Source organism: Narcine bancroftii, chromosome 7 (assembly GCF_036971445.1).
Source record: "Narcine bancroftii isolate sNarBan1 chromosome 7, sNarBan1.hap1, whole genome shotgun sequence".
NCBI lineage: Eukaryota > Metazoa > Chordata > Chondrichthyes > Torpediniformes > Narcinidae > Narcine > Narcine bancroftii.
In genome coordinates this window covers 19,024,066-19,048,164 of record NC_091475.1, presented here as the reverse complement: position 1 = coordinate 19,048,164, position 24,099 = coordinate 19,024,066, and the positions used below count along the sequence as shown (strand labels likewise).

General features: G+C 46.9%; 1 long non-coding RNA gene across 1 annotated transcript; it reads right to left on the bottom strand.

The window, feature by feature from the left end:
• Positions 1–482: 482 nt before the first annotated feature.
• LOC138739801 (uncharacterized) lies at positions 483–6,365 on the bottom strand. The gene is made up of 4 exons (XR_011342430.1): positions 5,925–6,365; positions 4,716–4,860; positions 1,209–1,664; positions 483–637 (listed from the first exon to the last, which is right to left on the bottom strand). It is a non-coding gene; the product is annotated as an uncharacterized lncRNA (long non-coding RNA).
• Positions 6,366–24,099: the final 17,734 nt, after the last annotated feature.

Genomic DNA, 24,099 nt, shown 5'->3' with positions numbered 1-24,099 from the left:
GATCAAGGAGTATTGTCTTCAACATTCTTATATTGTGAAATAAAACAGAAAAGGGGTGGTGGAGGCTGAAACATTTGGGGCATTTAAGAGACTCTTAGGCACATGAGATGCAAGAAATATAGAGCGTTACAAGGTAGTGGGGGGTTAGGAATAAACTTTTTTAAGGACTTTATAGGTTGGCACAATATTTTTGGTTTTTCTTTCTTAAGTGCCATATTCTCCACACCTTTATCTTTTACTTGTTTATCTGGGGCTTTGCTTTTTCTTCACTTTTTCTCTTCTTTTCTGGAGAGGGCTGGTATTCTCCTACCGTCCACTACTCCATCATGTGACTCCTCCTCGGGTTGGCACAATATTGAGGGGTAAAGGGCCTGTACTGTGCTGCTGTATTCTATGTTCTAAAATATATTACATTTAATTTACGTTAGTCTACCCATTAGGAGAAATTGCCCAGTGCCCCTTACCGTGAGAGAAAGAGAAGCAAAAGAGAGTCCTCTCCAGAGTCACTGAGTGTCCATGGATTCACCTCCAAGCGCTCCCACAGCCACACAGTGCAAACCATTAGCAAGCCTTCAGTGCCCTCAGCACCCTCAGCCTGCATGGGTTCCTCGCCTCGAGTCACCAACAATCCCGCCACCTGCAAGTAAAGAGAGATGGAAACAGCGGAATCTGGTGAGGGGGGGGGGGCGGTGGAGTTACCCAAAATTAGAAAAAAAAAATAATGTTGATGCTGTTAGGTTCAAGGCAATCCAGGGTAGGTCGTTGCTCAATTTATGTTTAACCTCGCACTGACAATGGACGAGGTTGAAGACAGAGACATCACTGTAGGGATGGTGAGGGGAGATAGAATGGTCGTCTACAGGAAACTGAAGCTTAGACCCACAGACAGCATAGGTATTCAGTAAAGCAGTCACCTGTCCTGTGCTTGGTCTCACTGAAGTAGAGGAGGCCACACCAACTGTACTGCCTGCCGTACATCAGGTCAGATGCTGGCCAGGTAAAGCTCTGCCTCACCTGCAAGGTCTGTGTGTGGCCCTGGATGGAGGCAAGGGAGGGGGAAGTTTCGCACGCCTGCCGATACAACAGAAACAAAAATCTTTCCTTTCCTTACCCTGCAAATTGCCAGGTAATCTGTTGCGGCTATTAAAGCAAAAAAGAGAGGCGAAGGAAGACTCCCTTCAGGGATATCGAGTGGATGTGAATCTCACCTTCTCTGATATCACTGCCTCCAGTGCCCCTGTAACCTCCTTGGCCGGATGCCCTGGTGGTCAACCTTGAGAAATCCATCTCATGCCCCTCGGCTCCTGGTTCTGAGTCCCTGAAGTGTTGAGAAGCAGCCAGTGCCAAAGGCCTCTCGGGAGATCTGCTCATTTTGATTAATTAGACCCAAGAGTTAACAGGCTAAGTCAGCATTTCCACCCAAACCTTGATCAAGCTGGAGAAGCAGCTGTCTTCTTGATCCACAATTCAACATGTGCGTCAGCCAGCCACCTTGTACGTGTCACACTTGATAGAGGTTAACAAGAAGTCTGCAGGCGCTGTGGTCTAACACACAAATGTGCCAAAGAAATTCAGCAGGTCACGCAGCATCCAGAGGAAGTACAAGTCAGTTGGCGTTTCAGGCCTCAGCCCTTCCTCAGGGGTGCCGAACATCAGGCAGATTTCTGAATTGGTGGGGGCAAAGGGAAAGGGGGAGGAACACAAGTTAACTGGCAAGTGGTAATGCAGGGAGAAATAAGGTGAGGAGTGATGGGGGCAGAGGGCTGAAGACAGATAGCTCTCTGATAAGAGAGAGAAGGGGGTAGGGAGCTGGATGAAGGGAAATAGAAGGGGAGGGAAGGAGGGATGGTTGATGGGGTGGAGGGGGGAGGTTACCAGAATACCAGAGAAGTTGATATTGATAATGACTGGATGGAGATTGCCTATACCAGTGGTTCTCAATCTTTTTCTTTCCACCCACATCCCACCTTAAGCAATCCCTTAATAATCACAGAGCACCGACGGCATAGGGAATACCTAAAGTGGGATGTGAATGGAAAAAGGTTGAGAACCACTGGCTTAGATGGAAAACAAGACCTCTAAGTTCAAATTTATTGTCAGAGTACATACATGACATCACATACAACCCTGAGATTCTTTTTTCTGCGGGCCAGGCAGAATCACTACTTATTGGTAATGGGGAAAAAAAAAGTATTCAATGTACACATGTAAACAAATAAAGAAATGTAAACAAACTGTGCAATACAGAGAGAAACAAATCAATAAAATGCAAAAGTAGGAGTCCTTAAATGAATCTGTATCCACTACCTTTTGCAGACTTTACGCTCAGGAGTATTGGTGTCCCCACAATGTCAGCGCCAAGGCGGGGGGGGGGGGGCATTCGCAGGCATTGCCCCCCCCAAACAAGGTATTATGACCCCCACCCATGCTAGGGTGGCCAGACATCTGGTTTTAGGACAGACAGACCAGACCCCATTTGGGGTATAGGGGTAGAAAGGGGACGCTTGCCATGTTAAATGTGATGTCCTGGGGTCCGCAGGCCATGCGTGGCCATGTTTCTTCTTGCGCGAATACGCTAGTGCTATTTCTTACAGCAGGAGGGGGAAGTGACATTAGGCCATTGCACCAGCCGCCACTAGCGCATGTGCACAAGAAGAAACATGGTTGTGCACAGCCGACGGACCCCAGGATGCCACATTTAACATGATAAGCGCCCCCACTGGTTACCCTAATGCCAGCCCCTATGACTTGTTCTAGCGCCAACCCTCTGACCCCATACCAAATTGTGATGCAGCCATCAACATACTTTCTACCACACATCTGTTGAAATGTGCCAGGGTTTCTGATGTCATAACAAACCTCCTCAGAGTTTTGCCTGTGATATACAGGGCTTGTCCACTTTTTCACTTAGAGGTATTGCTGCCCCTAGCGATTGGATACACACAGGTGCCCAAAATGAACTCAGAATTCTTGCTAACTCCTCTCCCTCCTCTTCCCATGATGCAAAGATACCTTAAGACATTGTGATGAACGGAGAGCCCAGTGTTTACATTACTTGACTAGAAAGGAAAGCCTGAGGCACTGATCTTATGACAAGAGTTCAAATCCCACCACAGCAGCTGATGTTTTTAAATAACTCATGAATAGAGATCTGCTCTCAGAAATAATGACCATGAAAATCTTGGTTTGTGTCCTTGAGGAAGGAAAATGGATGGAAATTGTCGTCCTCATTGTGACCTTCAACTTCTTAGTCCATTCATAGGGGTAATTGGAGATGGCCAATAAATGCTGGTTTGGCTATCCACAACCCACGGATTTTTACTACAGTATAGAGGGAGGCCATTCAGCCCATCAGGTCTGTGCCAGCTCCCGGGGAAGCAATCCAATCCGAGCCATTCCCAGTCTTTCCTCTTTCACTGAAACTCAAACGTTTTCCTCTCATGTGTCCAGTAACTCTTTTTATTTGGCTCTTACTCACATTAAGGGGTCATTTACTGTGGCCATTATAACCTACCCTGTTTCCATGTCTTGGTGATGTGGACAGAATACTGTACAGCCACAGGAAGCAGCTGCAATCTTCACACAGACCTCTAGAACTTGAACTAGCTATCACATGGCCAGCCATGATAGTATTGAATGCAGGATCAAAGGGCTGAATGTCCTTTTCCACCCCTATTTCCTACAGTGTGATGATATTTTCTCTGCATTCACTGTGCCATCACTCTCTGATACTTGAGATCTCTCTTCAAACAATATGTCCATGAAATGTCTGAGAGGCTGGTTTAAAGTCTCACTGGGGCAGGCAAGATAGGTGTGTCCAATGATAACAGTGTCCAAAGCAAACATTAGAGGACATCCGCTTAAGGTGAGGGGTGGAGGTTTATGGGAGATGTCATGGGTAAGCTTTTTCACACAGAGTGGTGGGTGCCTGGAATGCATTGCTGCCAGAGGCAGTGGTGGAGGCTGGTACAATAGGGGCATCTAAAAGACTCCGAGGCAGGCATACGGATGAAAGAAAAGTAGAGGGTTATGGATGCGGGATGGGGAAGGTTTCGATTGTTGAGTGGGTTTACATGGGTCGACACAACATTGTGGGCCAAATGGCCTGTACCGCGCTGTAACGTTCTAGGTTGAAAAGTGTGCTGGACTGTAGTACAAACTCAATGACCGGACAGGGTGGGAGAGACGGTAACTCCGACCCGAGTGAGGGTCTCGTGACTGTGGCAGGACGTGAGATCAGTCAGTAGACAGCGCCGGTTCTGCTGCGGTGAGAATTGTTCAGCAGACAGAAGTAAACACATTTTGTCTAATTATGTACATGACAATTTAATTGTGAGATCAGAATGCCATGCGTAGTTATGTTTCCTGTTTATTTGTAACAAAGGAAGCAGTGGAGTACAAATTAAACTGGTTGTAAACAATAAAATTTCCTTTAAGGATGTTGCCCCCCCCCCCTTAAAAGAAATAGTGTATATCATGGCTAATGTGATTTATGGTGTGAAAAATAAAAAAATTTAAAAAAAAAAAAAAAAAAAAAAAAAAAAAGGATGTTGCCCCTTTAAGGCTCATTGAGTTTTACAGGACAGAAGCAGATCATTCAGGCCCAACTTCTCCGTCAATCAAGTTCCCCTAACTGAGCTAGGCCCATTTGCCTGCATTGGACCCAAACCCAGGTCCCTGACTGAATGTCCTTTAAATGTTACAATCCCACTCACCTCTGTCACTTCCTCGTTCCACCATCGCCTATGACCTGCCTGTCCCCCCGAGCTGCCACTGTGCTTTGTAGTAAACTCCGGAGAATGAATGTGATAACTTTGAGCTCATTATAACTCAGGTGCACGTCCATAAACTCTACAGGAGCTGTGGTAGAGATTAAAAAGTTAAAGAACTCACTGACCACAGTGCATTTTACTCTCTGCACTGCTTCAATCTTTGTCATCCTGGAGTTGGAAGTTACCCAAGCTCTGATTAATTTTTTTTAAAGTACAAGACATAGCAGCAAAAAAATAGACTATTCAGCCCATCGATTTAATCATGAGCGGATCCATTTTCCCACCCAGCCCCACTGCCTGGCCTTCTCCCCATAACCTTTGATCCCTGGCTAATCAAGAACCTCTCAATCTCTTGCTTAAATACACCCAATGACCTGACATCCACAGCCACCTGTGGCAACAAATTCCACAGATTCACTGCCCTCTGGCCGAGGAAGTTCCTCCACGTCTCTGTTCCAAACAGATGGCCATCAAACCTGAAGTTAAGCCCTCTTGTCCAAACATCCATCACGGGAAACAACCTTTCTACACCTCTCCACACCTTTCAACATTCAAGATGTTTCATTGAGATCCCCACTCATTCTAAATTCCAACGAGTGCAGGCCAAGAACTGTCAAGTACTGCTCATACTATAAATCTTTCATTCCTGGAATCATCCTTGTGAACACTCTCCAATGTCAGCACATTTTAAATGAGGAGCCAAAACTGCTCACAATGCACATTACAGCACAGTACAGGTCCTTCGGCCCATGATGTTGTGCTGACCCATGCAATCCATCTCCTCACACCTATAACCCTCTATTTTCTTGCATCCGTGTGTGCTTCTCTAAGCCTTTTGAATGTCCCTATTGTACCAGACTCCACTTCCACCACCAGCAAGGCACCCACCACTCTCTGTACAAAAACAAAAGATGATATTGCTCGTGTCATAGAACAAGGCAGCACGCTACAGGTCCTTTGGACCTCGACTCATATATTCCTTCCTAACAATAAAAAGTACCAAGCCCTCCTTAGCCCATAACCCTCTATTTTTCTTTCATCCATGTGTCTGTCTAAGAGTTTCTTAAATGCCCCCAATATTTCAGCCTCCAGCACCACCATCCCTGGCAAGGCATTCCAGGCCCCCACAACTCTGTGTGTGAAAAAGCTTACCTCTCATAACTCTGTACACATGTCCTCTGGTGTCGATTACTTTTGTTCTGTAGAATATTCAAATAGGGAGACTGTGCAGGGTCAGTTTAATCTTCTGCTCCTTTTGTAGAGTAAATTATCAGGGACTCTGAAGATCTAGGATCAGGAGACGTAGCTGCTACCTCCTTCAGCAAATGCGCAGGGTTGTCCTAGAGTCTCTGGCTTGACTTTGCTTCTGGGTCAGTACAGTGGAAGGCCCACTCTAGAGACTAGAACTCAAGCCTCGCGCTGACCTTTCCAATAGTGGTCAGATAGAGATCCCTTCTCTTGGGGAAGACATTGAACCAACTTCTCCTGCCTACTCTCCTGTGGACTCAGAAGGGTCTTTAGCTCTATTTTGGATGGTAAAGAAGATATTAGACACGTTCGCCTTCATTGGTAAGAACATCGAGTGCAAGAATTGGCTGCCACATTCCAACTCTACAAGACAGTGGGGGGGGGGGGGGAACCACATGTGAAGTAATATACATTTAGACATACATCATGGTAACAGGCCCTTCCGGCCCACAAAACCTTGCTGCCCAATTATACCCAATTGACTAACAAACCCCATACATTTTTGAAGTGTGGGATTCAATCACAAAGAAGTCTCAGCAGCGGCTATACTTCGTGAGAAATTTATGGAGATTTGGTATGTCAGCCAAGACACTTGCAAATTTCTACAGCTGTGTTGTGGAAAGCATTCGGACCAGTTGCATCTGTGTCTGGTACAGGACAGGAAAATACCACAATGGGCACCAATCTTCACTCCATTACAAGAGGTGGTGTCTTAAGAAAGCAGTCTCTATCCTCAAGGACCCTCACCACCCAGGCCATGCCCTCTTCACCACTCCTACCATCAGGAAGGAGGCAAACATCTAATGGTACAAAAAAAAAGCTTCTTCCCCTCCGCCGTCAGATTTCTGAATGGGCAATGAACCACAGACACAAACTCAGTTAATTTAGAGCAATTTTACACCTGTAATGCTGCCAGAAAACAATGAATTTTGCAATACGTTCATGACAATAAATTCTGATTCTGAACTTGGGCACCCAGAGTAAACCCATGTAGGTCACAGGGGAGAACATACCACCACTACCAGACAGCGCCGGATAGTGTTGCAGTAACTGCTTCGCTAATGTAATCAGATTTCCCATCTATAGGAAGTGTCAGCCGTTTGGGCTTGGGGAGGAAGGAGCAGGTTGAGCAGCAGTGGTGAGGCAAAGAGGAACTGCCAGTACTTTGGGTCAAACCCCTTCATTGAGACTGATTGTGGGGAGGGGTGGGGACCGTGACAAGGAGTAGAGGGTGGAAGGGGTGAGAAAGAGGCCAGTGGGGGATTGGCAGATCAGAGGGGAGGGTGAAGGATGACAGAGTGGTGGAGCTGGGTGGGGAAGGGAGAGGTAGAGTTGGGGGTCAGGTTATTCCTAGGTGTCAGAAAAAAATTTAAAAAAAAACAGGAAGGCAGATGGACCAGGGGATGGTGAAGGTGGAGAAAGCCGGCCATGGGAACAAAGGCTGGTACTGGTGTGATGGCAACCATTTGACCAGAATGGTGAGGGGGATCCCAAGGATGAAACACAGGGATGATGGAACCAGGAGCGGAACAGTGTGGGGGAGAAGGGAGAGATAGAGTTTAAGAGAGAGAGAGGGAGAGAGATGAGAGAAAAGTAAGAGAGAAAGTGAGAGATGAATGAAAAGTGAGAATGAGAAAGAGAGAGAAGAAAGTAGAGAAATAAAAGAGAGATGAGAGAAAAGAGAGCATGAGAGAAAGAGGTGGGAGAGGGAAAATAGAGAGAAACAGGAGAAAAGTGAGAAAGTGTGAGAGAGGGAGAGAGATGAGAGAAACGTGAGAGCAAGAGAGAGAAAATGAAGAGAATGACAAGGGTTATTTGAAATTGGACAGCGGGTTCAGGACGTGGGTTAACCCACAGCTGTTATAAGCTGATGAGGGAGGGGGGGGCGAGGAACGAGGGAGAGGGTTTCTGCTTCTTCGTCGTCGTTGCAGTGATGGTCCCGGAGGGTTGGGACTGCTGGCGGTGTGTTAGTGCATTTAACCACCCCTGTCATCTATCTTCAGACTCACGTAACCCGAGAGACACAGAAAGAGCTCAGGAGGAATCAACCCTGCCCGACAGTCTGGCTGCAGATCCCTGCACTGCCCTGAGTGACAGGTGGCTGCTTATTAGTCAGACTGCCAATGAGATAGATCCACCTCTGCCACCCGTTGGCTCCTGGGGATGCAGCATGGTAATAGATTCCTTCCTGACCTCAAATTACAACAACAATCTGGTGGGGGGGGGGGGTGGGGGAGGTGGAGGTTGCTGACGGCAATAAAATCCAAGAGTGATGCTCGACAGGGGTTATTCCTTCTGGCACAGAGGTGCGGCCAGTCAGAGGGAGCTTCTGACAGTCCAACCTGCCCTTCATTGGCTCTGCTAAACAGAGGATGACTCATCTGGCCCCAGTCACCCTCTCTTCGCTCCATCAGGAAGAAAACACGGGCCACCAGATTCAAGGTCTCTTTCTTTCCTGCTGTTGTCATACTCTTGAATGGGTCTCTTATCAAGTTCAATTTTTATTGTTGCATGCATCAAGGGGCAGTGATAAAGTTTGTTTCATAAGCAGATCAGTGAACCATTACTTAATACAGTAAGCGAGACACAGTTCAGGTCCACCCGCTCCGTCTGACAGGCTTGTAATTATATGGTTTATTGTATGTACTGGCCAGTACAGACACGGGCTGGCCTGCCTTCCTGATGCCATCTTCTCCTAGACTTCTCCCCTGTGACCCAGGCCATAAAGTCCTTCCCTGCACTTCGCTAGCTTGGACCTGGACCAGCAAGTCTTGTGTGTAATAAAGCCTATCGTTCCCCTCAGTCTGTCTCTGATTATTGGGGCAACTGGTAGGTTTTAAATGGCCTCAGTGGAAGCTAGGCTTAAAATGGTGGCATCAATGTATGGCAGCGGCCACAAGGGGTTGCAGACTCCGGGGAAAGGATACCAGAAAACGGGGCGACCTCAGGCGATGGGTTGTTGGTGGCTCGAGGCGAGGAACCCATTCAGGCTGTGGCCAGCTGGCCACTGCGGTCTTGCACCAGGTGGCAAACAGCTGGAGACCGGCCGGCTCGGGACTGGCTAAAGGGGCAGCAGTATCGAAACTGGGATGCAAGAGGGTGCCTGATCGTGTCAGGGGTGTGCATCTAGAGCTTGGCTCGCCGAAGGTTTGGAATGAAGGCTGGGAGGCTGCGGAAGCGCTGGAGGTGAATCCACGGACATTCAAAGACACTCGAGAGACTCTCTTTTGGTTTTCTTTCTCTGACTGTAAGGGTACCGAGCAATTTCTGCTGATGGCGAATCTTTGTCTGCCTAATGGCAGACTAAACAAAATTTTGTGCAATGTCACATTTTCTATTTCATTATGTGACAACAAAATAATTTTGATTCTTGAAGTGCAGGGTTACAGAGGGAGATCGGTGGGTAGGGGTTCACTTCGGAGTGTAATCTCACACAGGAATCTTTTCGATCGGGGGGTGGGGGGGTTGAAGAGAATGTGGTCAAGATGGGATAAGTCTTTTAATACTGCTTTTCTAAGGCAGCGGGATTTATAGGTGGAGTCGATTGTGGGGGGGGGGGGGGTGGTGGGAGGTTGAATTTGTGTGATGGCCTGTTACACAGAGAGGAAAGAGAGACCCCAGTGATCTTCTCAGCTGTTTCAATGGTCCACTCTGTTTACTTTTGTCCACTGCTTTGCGGCTGACATACCACACAGGACACTCTCAATTGTGCTCTTGTAAAATGTTATCCAGGTAGGGGCTGGTAGGTTTGCTCCCTTTATCTTCCTCAGGAAGTATAGGCGCTACTGCACCTTCCTTACTAACGAGGGGCTGTGCGTGTCTAGGATAGGTCGTCCCTTATATGCAGAGCAAGGAACTTGGTGTTCTCCACTCTCTCCATGACAGAGCCATTGTTAGGGAGAACTCCACACAGGCAGCACCTGAGGTCAGGATTGAACCCAGGTCTCTGCCGCCAAGAGGCAGCAGGTATACCAGCTGTGCCACTCAAGGGACAGAAAAGAGAACAGCTCAGGAACAGGCTCTTCTGGGTCTGTGCTGAATATGATGTCCAAATCCAACAAACTCCGCTGTTTGCAGCTGATGGATGCCCCCCTGTCCCCTTAACATCCATGTGTCTATCTAGAAGCTCTTAAACACCATTATTGTATCTGCTTCCACCACCACTACTGTCAGCCAGCTCTGAGCACCTCTACTCTCCGTGTGAAATATTTGTCCCTCACATCCCACTTCCCTTCCCTCACCTTAAACACACATCTTCTAGAGTGTGACGCATCTTCTAGAGGGTGACGCATCATCTAGAGTGTGACGCAATTACCCTGGGGTAAAGATTTTGATTGTCCACCTAATTAATGCCCCCACCATCAGTTTTATAGACCTCTGTTAGGTCTCCCCTAAGCCTCCAGAGAAAAGGTCCCAAGTTTGTCCAACCTCTCCCCGTAACTCATTACCTTATGAATCAGGCAACTTCCTGGTGAATTCTGAGCTTCGGATGCCTTCGTTTCTGGAGGATGGTGAGAGAGAAAAAGACCAGCAATGCCTTGGAATGGTGACACTGTAAAGGCATGGATGATCCAGGGACCCATTTGCTCAAAGTGGTATGACCTTCACAGGGTGGCAAACCTGAGGGCTCTCACAAAAAAATTAAATGCAACGGTCTGCACACGCCGCGGTTGAAGTAAAAACACAATGCTGGAGAAACTCAGCAGGTCAAACAGTGTGGAAAAGATAAAGACAGCCAATGTTTCAGGCTTGAGCCCTTCAGCAAGGTACGAAAAAAATGTCGGCAGATGCCCAAACAAAATTATGGGGGAGGGGCAGAGTCCCACAGGCAGGAGGTAATAGGTGGATAAGGGAGGGAGGGGACAGCAGCAAACAGGGGGAGGGGGGATAACTCTGTGAATAGAGGGGGAAGGGGGTGGAGAGCTGGAGGAAATGAACACAGAGAGATAGGGAAGGGAGGGAGGACGGTGAGTAGGCTCGCAGAAACCAGAGAAGTTGATGTTAATGTCATCCAATTGGAGAGGGCCCAGATAGAAAATCAAGTGTTGTTCCTCCAACTTATGGTTGGTCATGGACAGATGTGCGAGCGTTAGAGCGGTCCTTGGAATTGAAGTGGTAGGCCACGGGAAATCCCTGTTACTGGCGCGGTCAGAGCGAAGGTCCTCAGCGAAGCGATCTCCCAGTCTGCGCTCAGTCTCTCCGACTTAGAGAAAGCCACAAAAGGAGTAGCAGATGGTAACTCCCACGGATTCATGAGTGAAGTGACAAGAGGACCTCACCATTAATCCAGTCCCACTGCCTTCACTAAAAATGACCTATTCATCACCAGTTCCTGGAGCTTGTTTCACTGCCCACAATCATGCTCTCCCTAATTACATTCCTGTAGTCTCTCTGTAAATGCAAACTGGACATATTTCCTCACATTCTCCACCATTGATTTATTCCCGATGAACAAAAGGCCTCTCACACAAGCTGAACGATCCTGAATTTCCTGATTTAAAGCAGGCACTGGGCCAGGTTAACGGTGGTGGCAGGTGGCATTAATTCACCCTCATTATTATTCTTGGTTGGGGCGGCAGGGGTGGGGGAGGGAAAGGCAGCCAATCATCCCTCCCAGTTTCAGGTTTAATGAAATGCTGAAGGCAAAGTCCAAGATATCTGATGAGTGTTCTCAATTGAAGGGAGCAGATTACACAGAGTGTGGGCCATCAATCAAACAGGGAGAGTGCTTAAATGAGCCTTGGTCCGATGGGGGGGGGGGGAACTGTCAGGATCTGAACCTTGGCCCATCTGCATCGAGAGCAATGAGCATCTTCTCCGTGGCAACTGGTAACACAGTGTCCTAGAAACTGGATGCATTGGTGTCTGATCTCCCAGTAGCTGGACATTTTTTTTAGACAACCTACAGCACAGTAACAAGCCCTTTTAGCCCAGTTAACCTACAATTCCCTGGTACATTTGGAAGGAAACCGGAGGACTGAGAGGAAACCCACAACATCCTTACGGACACTCCGGAATTGAACCCACTTTTAATTTTAATTCCACTTCCCACACTGACAATGGCTTTCCTGACCTACTTTACTGTCAGGTTGAGACCAACATAAACATCTTGTACTCACTCTCCAATTAAATAGCATCAACAGAAACTGCTCCAAATTCCCTTAACTTCCCCCCTTTTTACTTTACCCTCTCTTATTTGCCTTGATCATTCTGGCCCATTTCCTCCTCCTCTTTCCCTTCCGACCTGCCAGTCTTGCACACCTCCTTCCACGAAGTCTCCACCTGCTTCATTCTGTGACCATCTCTCCTCTCCTATTAGAGTCCATCTTCCTCAGCCTTCTTCCTCCCATCACCTTTGAGACTTTTTAAATCCCATTCCTTTGCCCCCCCCCACCCACCCACTTGTATTTACCTATTACCTGCTCTCCTCCCCCTTTTATCCTGACTTCTGCCCCTCTATCTTACTAGCCCTGATGAGTTCACTCTCGTACCTGGATGTCAAAATCTCTGAAGATCTAGCCTGTGGCCTTCATGTTGATTCAATCACAAAGGCTCACCAGGGACTATACTTTGTGAGGAGATTTTGTATGTCACCAAAGACTCTTGCAAATTTCTACTGGTGTACCATGGAGAGCATTCTTACTGGATGTTTCACTGTCTGGTTTGGAGGTGCCAATGCGCAGGACAGGATACCTCAGAGAGTTTGGAACTTGGCCAATGCACAGGACAGGACACCACAGAGAGTTCTGAACTTGGCCAATGCACAGGACAGGACACTACAGAGAGTTTGGAACTTGGCCGACGCACAGGTCAGGACACCACAGAGAGTTCGGAACTTGGCCGACGCCAACACTCGATTAAGGACATCTTTAAGAGGTGGTGTCTCAGTAAAGCCACCTCTACCATCAAGGACCCTCACCACTCAGATCATGCTCTCTTCTCACCATCAGGAAGGAGGTTCAGAAGCCAGAAGATGCACACCCAATGGCACAAAAACAGCTTCTTTCCCCTCCATCATCAGATATCTGAATGGACAATGAACCACAAACACTGCCTCACTTCTTCTCTTCTTTTGCACAAATTTATTTATTTTTCACTAATGCAATTTTGCACTTGCAATGCTGCCACAAAACCATGAATTTTGTGGCAATAAATTCTGATTATCTGCATGAAGAAGTTCCCCAGATGTTCCTGTTAAACATTTTACCTTTTATCCTCAACTTATCCCCCGTCCTCTTATTCTTGTCTCATCCAAACTCGGTGGGAAAAGCCTGCTTCCATTATTTACCCCTTTCTACACCCCTCATAATTTTGTACACCTCTATCAAACCTCATTCTACGACACTCCAGGAAATAAAGTCTTAACCTGTTCTCAACCTTTCCCTGTAACTCAGCTCCTCAAGTCCCGGCAACATCCTACTAAATCTTCTTTGAATCTCGTTGATATCTTTCCTGTAAGGTAGATATCAAGGAAAGATATCTTTCCTGTAACTGCACGATGCTTCAAATTTGGCCTCGTCAATGTCGTAAACGATTTCAACATAACGTTCCAACTCTTGTATTCAATACTTTGATTTATAAAGGTCAACGTGCCAAACACTCTCCTTACAAGAGTCATGGATGTTACAGATCTTCAATCCAACATATCCATGCCGGCCCAGATGTTTTCTTGACCTCATCCCATTTTTCTATGTTTGGCCCACATCCATCCAAAACTTTCGTCTACGTGCACCTATCTAAATATCTTTTAAACGTTTTAATTGTACCCACCTTTACAGCTTCCTCCAGCAGGCTCCTTCCAACTACCCACCACCCTCTGTGTGGAAAAAGTTGCCCCTGCAAGTCCCCATTCAAGTCCCCTCTCTCCTGAAACATGTGCCCCCTGGTTTTTTACAAAGAAAGCCTGCGGATACTAGGGTCGAGTGCAAGACACAGACGTGCCGGAAAAACTCAGCAGGTCACGCAGCATCCCCAGGAAGTGAAGGATAACCAACCTTTCAGGCCTGGGCCCCTTTGACAGAAAAAAAAGCAAAAAAAAAAGGAACTGGAAATCCAGGCCCAAAACATTGGTTTCCTTTAATTTCCTTCAGATGTTGTGTTGCTAGCTGAGGTTCTCCAGCACGTTTGAGTATTGAACTCTAGTTTCACCTTGGTTGGGGGCGGGGGCAAAATTGGACCTTTCACCTTATCAATGCCCCTCATGATTTTATAAACCTTAATACGGTCACATCTCAGCCTTGTCTTCTCCAGCTGGAAAAGTCCCAGCCTATCCAGACTCTTCCTTATAACTCAAACCCTCCAATGACACAAACTCCCTTTGTGAATCTTTTCTGAGCCTTTTCTAAGTTAACAACATCCTATCTGGGCGATTAGTAATCAAAGTGAGGTCTCACCCATGTCTTGTGCAGCTGTGGCATGACATTCCAGCTCCTGTACTCAATGCTCTGAATGTCTGCACCACATGGGGATGAGTTGGGTGACTACGCAAGGCAGGGCGCACGAGACCTGTTGAGTAATAGGTGAGAGGTTTTGCATCACCACTTCGTCAACATGAGATCAAACTGTGCAATGGGAAAACTGCCCCAAGTCTGCTTCAGTTACCAGAATCAAAAATTGTGCACATGCCAAAAATCTTCAATAAAAGCAGAAAATGCTGGAAACATCAGCAGGGAAAACATTACAGAGTAGAGTGGCCCTGGAATTCTCAATGGAACATAGGAATTAGGGGAATAAGCAAGCCTGTGATCCATGTTCAATATCTGGGGTTGTTGACTGAGACAATGATGGAGGTGACTAATTACAGCAGCCAATCCCTATTGATGACCAATTAGAACAACAAATCCCTATCGATGACCAATTAGAACAACCAATCCTTTTCAATGACTAATCACAGGAGCCAATCCCTATCGATAAACAATTAGAGCAATCAATCCTGATAGATGACTATTACAGCAACCAATCTCTACCAAAATGTCACTTGTCTATTGCTTTCCATGGATGCTGTGTGACCTGCTGAGTTTCTCCCGCACTTTTGTGTACTGCACTAGACCACAGCATCTGCAGACTTCTCAAGTTCAAGTTTACTATCATCTGCCTATACATATACAACCAAATGAAACAGCATTTCTCCGGACTGCAGTGCACACACAATACATGGTACATAATAATCACCTATTTATTTAATATTAAATCTTTATGTATATACTTCAGAATAATTTATTTCATTAATTTATAGCCACCCAATGTTACAGGATACCACCCATCATCCGTGGGGAGAAGCTATTTCCTAGCCTGGCAGTACTGGAATGATTTCGATGCTTCCTGATCAAAAAACCTGTGCATTGGATAGGGAATCCTCAATAATTATTTGGTCTTTATTTAAGCATGTCCCTGATAGAGGAAATCTATGACTCAGTTCAATGGCTAATCCCTCTTGATGAATCAATCTTGGTCGATAACTATTGCAGGAACCATTACCTATTGATGAGTACGTGAGTACAATACTCTTAACAGACCAATTACCATTAAGGCTGGGTTGAAGGCTGAGGAAACTCGTCAAACTTTGGAAGGCACAGGGAAATGTGTCCCAGAGTCTCCGCATTCTTCCCAGACACAGCGAGCTCGATGCCACCATACTCCCTCCCCGAGCAACATCCAAAGGTGCTGGAGGAACTCAGCAGATCACGCAGCATCCTTGGACAGCAACAGGCGGTAAACGTTTCAGGCCTGAGCCCTTCGTCAAGCATCCTGTGTTCATGTACTCAACCCCTGCTTACTGTCCTCTCCTCAGTAGAGGGGATACTTGGGGTTCACACTGACCAGAGCTTGGAATTCTGGGTGTAGACTGCTGAAAGGGAAGGTTTTCTTGACAACGTCAGTGGTGGGAGGGAGGGGGGCCTGGCGTGGCTGGCTGGTGGAGAGGAAATTGGATTTGGTCTAGGCCAGTGGATTTCAAATGTTTTCTTTCCACTCACATCCCACCTTAAGTAATTCCTATGCCATAGGTGTTCTGTGATTGGTAAGGGATTACTTAAGGTGGGATGTGAGTGGAAAGAAAAGATTTGAAAATCACTATTTTAATTGTACCTAATTGACTCGTTATGTGCATGTTTTCATAACTCTTCAGGAAATTGCCCAATGACAATTTTTCTCAAGCAAAATATTTCAGTAACAATTGGGTCTAGAGCAGTGGTTCTCAACCTTCCCTTCCCACTCACATCCCACCTTAAGCAATCCCTTACCAATCACAGAGCACCTAGGGCATAGGGATTAATTAAAGTGGTGTGTGAATGGAAAGATAAAGTTTGAAAACCACTGGTCTAGGTGAATTGGGCCTCCTTCAATGTGCCAATTCTAGTCATCGGGGGAGGTGCCGGGACCACCAGAGGCAGAAACTGCTCAGTAGCAACCGCACTCCCCCCCCCCACTCTTCAGGTGGTGCCCAGGGCATGTACCATACTTGTCATATAACCATAACCATATAACCATTTACAGAGCGGAAACAGGCCATGTTGGCCTTTCGTTTCATCCCTGTTTCAAAGGCAGCTCCTGGACCCACGACATCTCCTGATAGCAAGGACAGCAGGCCCAGGGGAACACCACCACACACAGGCTCCCCTCCAGGTCACACCATCAACCCCCCCTCCTCCCAACTTGGAGGGATATCTCTGTTCCTTCAACCCTTGGAAGACCCTTCCCAGTAGCACTCGGAGTACCTTCCCCAGACGGTAGAGCTTTGCCTATTCCTTGAGCTAACTCGTGTCACCATCGTTTACTGCCTTCCAACATCCTCAATGATGAACCCACCTCACAAATTGAGGAAGGGCTGAGGCCTGAAACGTTGGTTATATATCCTTACCTCCTATGGATGCTGCGAGATCAGCTGAGTTCCTCCAGCATTTCTGTGTGTTTAATGCAATCACAGTACCTGCAGACTTTCATGTTTCACTCTGACCCAGTTCAGATTGCCTTGCTTGTGGGGGGGGGGGGGGGCACTGTACTGGAGGGAGGTCAGTTACAATTGGGTCTAGAGCTGATTCGAGAAGAGTTTCTTCCCTCCTTTTATCAGTCTCTTAAATGGCCCTCTCATTGGTAGAAAGAGGGCTCACATAATCAGAGAGGACTCCAACGACCCCGTACGCAACATCATGCAGCTGCTCTCGTTGGGAAAGAGACCCAGGAGTATCGGAACCACCAGGCTGAGGAACAGCTTCTTCCCAAGGACAGTGAGAACCTTGAATGATCTGTTCAAACAACTCTTCCTGACTTTACTATTTACAAAGACTTCTTATTTTTATATATATTTTAATGTATGCATATGTATGGTTTGTCTGTGTGTGTGTTATGTCTGTACATGTGTTTTGCACTGTTCTACACCGAGGAGCGGAGAACGCTGCTTCGTCGGGTTGTACTGGTACAATCGGGTGACGAATAAACTCGAACATAATGTCTCTGTAACAATATACTATGCACTTTATGAATGAGTGTAACATTGCACCCGGCATTTTTTGTGTTATTGTCACACTACCTGTTGTATCCAAGCACAGATTGACTTATTTCACAGTATAATAATTTATAATTTAGACATACAGCATGATAACAGGCCCTTCTGGCCCATGAGCCCATGCTGTCCAAATACACCCATTAACTTTTTGAAGGATGGTGGTGGGGGGGAAACCAGAGCACCCAGAGGAAATCCACGCAGACAGTGGAAAAATGTACAAATTATTTACAGACAGTGGCAGATTAACTACCACCCGGTCCCCTAGGCCGAGCTTTAGTAAGGCCACCCCCCCCCCCGCCCTTTCTCCCCATCCCCCCCTTGGGTGACGACCTCTCCTCGCATATTCTAAATTTATCTGCCAGGTACATGTGCACTCTGTGCTCAGCGCTGGCAGGATAGAATTGATGGGCTGTGTGGCAATAGCCTAGTGCATAAGGAGGGGAAAGGTTGGGCTGGTGGTGGGGTGCCTTGGTACCGGCTCCTGGTGGAGACCTCATCGCAGAGCTCTGTCACTGACGACGGCCTGTGTAACCAATTCAACCGTGTTGGCATTTTATCCTCTGAGCCTTCTGGCTCAGGCTCAGAGAACTAACTGGAGAAGAAAAACAGCTGGGTGAAAAAAATCAGGCATCGGCAAATTTCTAAGATGCAATCTACTTTTCTATAATCTATTATTAATTGTATATTTCTATTTCTGCACGGATCCCTGGTCTTGTCTTTCCTCTAACTGCATTGAGATTAAAAGAGAATGCTCTGCACAGGGTCCACTTTTGCTCGTGCCTTGATAACACGATTGAAAGCTTCTCAGTCAATCGATTCAGATTTATTAAATCATAAAATACCACTGAAAATGCACAGATATATTTCTGTTCGGTTGGGAGACTTGCAAAAACAAGGTTATTTTTATGAAGCCTGCTAACTTGGGACACCACTGGGTCATGAGAGGCTCTTGGGAAGTGATGAGGTGACTGCAGTTTGCATTGAAAGGCGATGACTTTACCCGTCTTTGTGGCAAAACATAAGCTGAGACAGCGGTGAATTTCAAGGAAAGAAGATAGGTTGTCCCTCTCCTCTGGTCTCTTCCCCCCCCCTCCCCCCAACATGGCCTTAGGATACATACTCAACCCATTCACTTTGAAATATTCTCCAAGAACACTATTTTATCAGGTAGAGTGGTGTGGATCACAGTGACTCATTGAGGTAAATAAAAACCTTAACAGCCCTTTGTGATTCCGATGCCAATGACCTTAAATCAGAGCACCACCAGCCTGGGTCATGTCGTGCTCATCAAGGGGAGCTCCTAAAATCTTCTGTGGTATGATGTTATCCAGCATACTGGAGATTACGGGCAAGATTCAACCCCGTCCCCCACCTTTCCACCCAACTATTAGATTTTTAACGTCACTCTGACTGAATTGGATATTAAAAATCTAATAGTTTGATGGTGGGAAGGTGGAGGACTGGGTGGTGGGGTTGAATTAAAGCAGCACGCTCAAAGCGCCTGGAGGCAGCAGTTAGTGGCACTCTTGTGGGGCTGGTGGGTGCCGCTGGATGATTGAAGGAGAGGCCACCTTCGTCACCAAGCCGCGTCCAACAGCCCCACCAGAATGCCACTAACTGCTGCCTCCAGGCGCTCCGGGCAAGCTGCTTTAATTCAGACCCCACCCCCCAATCACCCTCCACCTTCCCATCAAATGATTAGATGTTTAATGTCTCTCTGACCAAATTGGACGTTAAACGTCTAATCATTTGGTGGAAAGGTGAAGGATGGCGTGCATGGCAAATCTTCACGCTGTCGTGGCACCACCGCCAGCTCAAAGAAACCACCGTGCGTGTCACCCTGGCAACAGCGCGACGACGACTCTGGCCACACTCCCCAGTCACCGGCTCCACCCGCACAGTAAGTGTGAAACAATAAACTGAAACCAGGCTACTCTTTACTGAGTAGGCTGAAGCCTAGGGGCTTAGGCCCCCATACCCTCCGGACCCCTAGGCTTCAGTCTACTCAGTCTAATGGTTGCTTAGAGATTGTGTCGGATTTGAACCTGGATTGTTGATGCTCTAATAACATTGTGCTACTGATACACTATCCGTGTACTGAGATACGTGTTTATCATCATGTGTGTCACGGTACAGGTGACAATAAACAATTCAATTCAGTGCCATCAACTTTTCAGTTGTTGGGGCCAGACAATGGGCCCTAAATATAATTGGGGTTGATGTTAAATGACAGAGGTTGAGAGGTAACTTAATAGGTGTAGAAGATTATGAGGGGCAGAGATAGAGTGGACAGCCAACACCTCTTTGGCTGGGGCATTTGTTTAAGGTGAGCTGTCAGTTTCGGGGAAATGTCAGAGGTAAGTCATTTTAGACAGAGAGCAGTGAGTGCCTGGAATGCATTGCCGGATATGGTGGTGGAGGCTGGTGTAACACAGCATATTCAAAGGTCTCTTAGATCAAGTGAAGTCAAATTTATCGACATCTGATTGCACAAGTACAACCCAACGAAACAGCGTTCTCCGGTCCTCATTGCAAAACGTGCAGACACACAACTAGACACAAGACGCATACAGAAAAACAATACAAATGCAATACTCGTAAATACAGATAAATAAATAAATATTGTTGCATAACTTTGAGAGTCTCGGATGGTTAGTGTGACCAGCTCCTTTGGTCGTTCATCATTTTCACTGGCTGTGAGAAAGGCACAAAGATGGAAGGAAAATAAAGGGCTATGGGTGTGAAGTAGGGAAAATTAGATTGTTGTGGAGTAGCTTTTCGCAGGTCAGCACAGCACTGTGAGCTGAAGGGCCTGTAATGTGTTCCTACATTCTAATTAGATGGTTAGTCCCAGCAAGTGAACCTTATCCCCTCCTGCCCCAGGACTTTTATTGTAAATACACAGGCCAATGCCAGGCTGTTGTGTGAAGTCCAGCCTTGCCAGTAAAGGGAGTTCAGTGAGGATGTGTGATTCTTATCTTTTCTCCCATAAGAAATATTAGAGAGGACATCACCAGGCACAGAGTGGCCACCCACACATGCCAGAATGCACATGTTCTCTCTCCAACAGATAAGGTAGACAGCCAGCACCTTTTTCCCAGGGCGGGAAAAGCAAATGCCTGAGGACATCTATCCAAAGTGAAGGGAGGAGAGTTTAGGGAGACATTAGAGGTACGTTTTTAACCCAGAGAGTTGTGGGAGCCTGGAATGCATTGCCAGGGGTGGTGATGGAGGCTGTACCAATAAGAAACTCTTAGACAGGCACATTGAATGAAAGAAATATATGAGGTTGGGAGGGTTTAGTTTCTTTTGGGTAGGTATTTTTTGGTCAGCGTAACAACGTGGGCCAAAAAGCCTTTAGTGTTCTCTTTTCTAAACGCACCCACACTACCTCACACATCCATTGCCTTGCACATCCTTGGGGCTGTCTCCCGACCTGGGTTAAGCCCCCACCTCCAGGGCAGGTCTGTGTTAAGTTAGCTCTTTCTCCTGTAACCGCATGGGTTTTCACCTGCTTCTCTGGTCTCCCTAATAGGATTGGACATTGACCCCCCAAGTCTAGCATTGTCTCCTGGCCTGTGGAAGCTTTATGAGCACAGCATATCAGCATCAAAACATGTAATAAATCCTCAGGGGCAGAAGGCAAAGTGCAGAGCAAAAGCTTCCTGTTGAGATTCGATCCTGTCACAGACAGGCATCGGAAGATTCCAAGCATTCCTGGTGCTGGCCTATCTCCCAGTCGAGTGAAAAACAGGGCAGCAAAGCAATTAATCTCTGACTAATCTGCCGGGTGTCGGAAATCACATCTCTCTCTCTCTCCCACTGGGATCTGACAACAAACATGGGATTGGGACTTGCTCCTGTTAAGAGGCTGACAATTGATAGGTCTCTGCAGTTTTGATCTTGTCCCAACTCGGTCCTCATTTGATCCCAGACAGCTGTCAGTTGGAGCTTGGGAGAGAATCGGAACCATCAGAGCAAAGAAGTCTATTTGGCCCAGTAAACTCATGCTGGCTGAGAACATAGTACAGCACAGTACAGGCCCTTCGGTCCATGATGCTGTGCTGACCTACTCAACAATCTAAATCTTCCCTACCTTACACACATATCCCTCTATTTTTCTTGCATCCACATGCCTGTCTGAATCTTTTAAATGTTGCTATTTTACCAATCTCCACCACCACCCCTAGTAATGCATTCCATGCACCTACCACTCTTGGTGTTAAAAACAAACACTCCTGTCATTCCCCTAAATGCAATATTACATGACTTTTGCCTGCCATTAGTGTCTCCCAGCAAACCCCCCTCACAGTACAAGAGAAAGAGAAGGAAAAGAGAGTCGCTTCAGAGTCGCTGAGTCCGTGGATTCACCTCCAGTGCTCCTGTAGCCCCTGCAGCTGCACAGACTCCTGTTCAATCCATCAACAACACGAGATCTAAATCCAAACCTCCGACACAATCAGTACGCAAAGTCCTTCGGGAACCCACCTTGCCTTCAGCACCCACTAGAATCCCTGCCCTATACCTGAGCGTCTTTCAAATGCCCCCCTGGCAATGCATTTCAGGCACACTCCACTCTGTGCGTGAAGATCCTACCTCTGACGTCTTCCATGAACTTCCTCGACTCGCCACAAAGAAGTCCTCTGGCAGGGGTGCAGTGGTGCCAGAGCTCACCAGTGCACCTCTCCGGTACTTCTGTTAAAAAAAAGGCAAAATAAACAAGCGGAGAATTTTAACTAGCAGGAAATTTAACAGTGGCCACATATTAAATACAGGTAGGGTCGGCATCATGGCCCACACCCCGCCGTGAGCACTATTCTGGACATACAAGGAATTTGTTTTTTCCATGTGTCCTCCTTCCTCAACCTACCGTTCACTATCAATTATACAACACCAAATACAACACGCCTCCTTACCACCGTTTACTTTGACGCATTGGTCACCCCTGCCATAGGTGCTATGTTGCGTAGATATGCCGGTTCCCCCCCACCACCACCCCATCCGTCAATACACTAATGCCCCTCTATTAGATTTGTTCTGACACCACCTCTGAATAAAGGGGATTTTACAGAAGCGGGGGTGGGGGGAGGAAGAGAAGGGAAAATACCATAAATAACATTAGGATATTTAATCACTTTTGGTGAGGTCTGGCACCTGAAAAGTTAGCACTGCTCCCTTGTCCTCTTGTATTTGCTATTGTTGTCCTGGCAAAAAAAATATGCTGCCTGTCCACCCTCTCCATGCCACTCAGAATTTTAAGCACCTCTATTAAATTGGCTTTCACCCTCCTTTGTTCCAAAGGGAAAAGCCCTTTTCCATCCTTCTCCACACACCCTTAATAAGTGTCTGCATTCTGCAAAGAGGTGGACGACTGTCTCCACTCTACTGCGGTCATCTCATGGACAACATGCATGGTGGGTAATATTCTGGTTGAACTGGAAGGCTCTTTCTGGGAAGGCTCCTCTCACCGCTAGCCAGGACCCAAGTCCTGGTTCTTGTTTGTGAGCCTTGTCATGGTTCATCTCTAGCAGCAATGTGAAAGAGGACTCTCTAATTTTCAGACTGTTCCCCAGAATGTATACAGAGCTGGACATCCAGCACAGCTGGAGGACCATCAGCTTGGTGAAAGGAGCCCAAAACCTCTTGGCCCTTCAGCACATGGAGATGCCAGTGAGGGGATGCTGCCGACTGGCACATTCCAGGCTGCAGGATTACATGTTGAGGGGCCAACATGAAGCGCCCTCCCATTACCAGACATTGAAGGGCTGAGTCCAAGGGGAAACCCCTCAAACAGCAGAAGGGGGTGTGGTTGACAAGGTGCCACACTGATGGTAATGGTGTAAATAGAATCGAATATAATAATGTACCATGATGGAAATGTATGGATATGAAAGGAAGGGTGAGAACACACACTGAACGGTTTCCCTTTAGTCAATAATTTTAAATTAAGTTTAGACATAGAGCATGGTTACAGGCCATCCGCGCCGTCCAACTTACACCCAATTAACCTACACCCCCGGAACGTTTTGAATGGTGGGAGGAAACCGGAGCCCCCAGGGAAAACCCACGCAGACGCGAGGAGAACGTACAAATTCCTTACAGACAGCACAGGTTTGGAACCCTAGTTCCGATCACTGGTCCTGTAAAGGTGTGTGGTAACCGCTACGGCAACTATGTCACCTAAAATCTATTGTGAACAAAGCGTATTTTTGCTGAAAAAATAAACAAAAAGACCTTTTGCAAGACTTGATTGACCCAGTTCCCACCCCTTGAATGGACAGTGGTCATCACCACACTCTACATTAAGAAGGCTTCCTGGGATGAGCAGGGCTCGGCAGTGTTGGATGTGGAATACTGGAGTATATCGTCCAGAGGTTGAGTGACATAGCACATTCCCCTAGCTCCTTGGAACTGTCTGCCTTCATTTCACAGGCTGAGTTACTACCAGTGCATCTAATATAGCAAAGTGCCAATTAGACAAGGAGATTCAAAAATATTCACAATCTGGGTGCTGTTCTTGAACAACATCAGCTCCCAGCTGTTTCTGTCAAGTCCCACACCAAAATAAAATTTAGG